A 2,500-nucleotide genomic window follows, 5' to 3' on the forward strand; every position below is an offset into this window, starting at 1 on the left:
GGAGAAGGAGATGAAGAAGGGAAAAAAAAGAAGTAAGAAGAAGAAACAGAACAACGAGAAAAACGATTTTCAGGAATAATGAAAGAAGGAGAAAGAGGAAAAGAGGGAGAAAGGAGGTGTTGGGGGTGTGGGTGGGAAGGGGAGGGGGAGAGGGGAGGGGGAGAGGGGAGTGGGGGTTGATAACGAAGGGAGAGGAAGTTGACAGGGGAGGGGGGAGGGGGAAGGAAAAAGGGGGGGGGGTTGCTTCGAATCCTCGTGAAAGAAAAAAGAAAAGAAAAAAAAGAAAAACATCATAATAGCGTTGAACGGAAAGAGTAGAAGGAAAAAAATGAGAAGCAGGGAGGAAGAAGAAAACTGAGAGGAAGAGGAGATTGAAAAGGAAAAGGATGATACTAACGAAGAATGGAAGAAGTAGAAGAAAAATGAAAGGGTGGATAAAGGAATAGAACATAAAATAGAAAAGATAAAAATGGGAAGAAAATAAAATAAGGAGGATGAGGGTTAATGAGGAGAAAGATGGAAGACAAAGAAAAAGGAAGACGAAATCTAAATACCAAATAGAACCAAAGGTCACACAAAACGCACGGCACGGTGACCTCTGACCCCCCATCGTGTTGCAGAATTTCCTACGGATTCCAAAAGCAGTATATCAAGAACGAAAGCAATCCAATCCTTAATGAGTTGAGGCAAAGCTCGAGCTGTGATTGGTGGAGAAGGATCAACGTCGTCGCTCGGTTCTGCTCTCTGATTGGTCCGCTGGAGGCCAGGGTGGAAGGGGACTTTCATTTCGTACGCGAGTGGCTTAGCAACCGAAATTTTGATTTAATAGATTTAGCAGAAGAAAAAAGTATACACAAATCTATCAGATCTTGGATAATACATCCTTTTTTCATAAAGAGATACAGTAGTGTTCATAGATAAATAAACAAAATGGGTATAAAAGCAAACGGAATCTTTACGCAGCCAAAAAGGATGAGATCGAATAAACGGGAAATCTCTCGACTGTCTCCAACAAGATAAATGCTCAGATGACATGTGAAAAGTTTTGTAATTCCGTCTCCTTTCTTTCTCCCTCTCATTTCTCTCTCCCTCTTCCTCGCTTCTCTTTCTCTCACCTTCCTTGCTGTTCCACGGCCGTACTCTCTAACTTTCTCTGTCATTTTCACTTTGTCTCTCTGTCTCTGTTTCTTTCTCTGTCGTCTCTTCCGCCCCCAGCCTGTCTCTAATCTTTCCTCTTTCACTGTCTTTCGTGCTCACACTCTGTCTCTTTCTCGCTCCCTTTCTTTGTCCTCTCTTTCTCTCTCTCCCTTTCTCTCTCTCTCCCTTTCTCTCTCTCCCTTTCTCTCTCTCCCTTTCTCTCCCTTTCTCTCTCTCTTACTCTCTCTCTCTTGCTCTCTCTCTCCCTTTCTCTCTCTCTCCCTTTCTCTCTCTCTCCCTTTCTCTCTCTCTCCCTTTCTCTCTCTCCCTTTCTCTCTCTCTCTTACTCTCTCTCTCTTGCTCTCTCTCTCTTGCTCTCTCTCTCTTGCTCTCTCTCTCTTGCTCTCTCTCTCTTGCTCTCTCTCTCTTGCTCTCTCTCTCTTGCTCTCTCTCTCTTGCTCTCTCTCTCTTGCTCTCTCTCTCTTGCTCTCTCTCTCTTGCTCTCTCTCTCTTGCTCTCTCTCTCTTGCTCTCTCTCTCTTGCTCTCTCTCTCTTGCTCTCTCTGCAATCCACTTAACCGCAAGTCTTTCTCTATTCCTCTTCATTTCAATACACTCTTCCTCCTCCTACCTCTCCCCCTCTTCCCTCTCTCTCTCCTTCCAGCTCCTCCTCTCGAAGGCCTCCCCTCGTCGTGGATCTCACGACCTGGGAAACTTCGGAGGTCATCTGGAGACTCGAGGTTTTACAATAGGCGGTCCTAAGACGACGGTTAAGTTACGTATAAAAAAAAGAAAAGAAAATGATCCTGATGTATCGTTTTCTGTATGAATTTTGATGTGCATGCCGTCCATACAAATGCGTACATGCACATGGACACGAACATGGACACATACACGCATACACACGCATACACACACACACACACACACACACACACACACACACACACACACACACGCCTCTGTTTCGAGCGTTTTTTTTTTTTTTTTTTTTTTTTCCAAATGTTGGCACGTTTGTTCTCTTGTTGTTCTCTTGAAGCACCCAAGTAGTGCTCTTTTTCTCTTTCTTGCTGTTCTTTAAATTCTCACTGCATCTCTTTCACTTGCGCCCCCCCCCCCCCCCCTTCGCTCTCTTTCTCTCTCTCTCTCTCTCTCTAGCTCTATCTATATCTGCTCTCTATCTATCTCTATATCTATATCTCCTCTCTATCTCTCTCTCTCTCTCTCTCTCTCTCTCTCTCTCTCTCTCTCTCTCTCTCTCTCTCTCTCTCTCTCTCTCTCTCTCTCTCTCTCTCTCTCTCTCTTGCTCTTTCTCTCTCGTTCTATCTATCTATCTCTATATCTATCACAATATCTATCTATAT

Source organism: Penaeus chinensis, chromosome 36, assembly GCF_019202785.1.
Source record: "Penaeus chinensis breed Huanghai No. 1 chromosome 36, ASM1920278v2, whole genome shotgun sequence".
Lineage (NCBI taxonomy): Eukaryota > Metazoa > Arthropoda > Malacostraca > Decapoda > Penaeidae > Penaeus > Penaeus chinensis.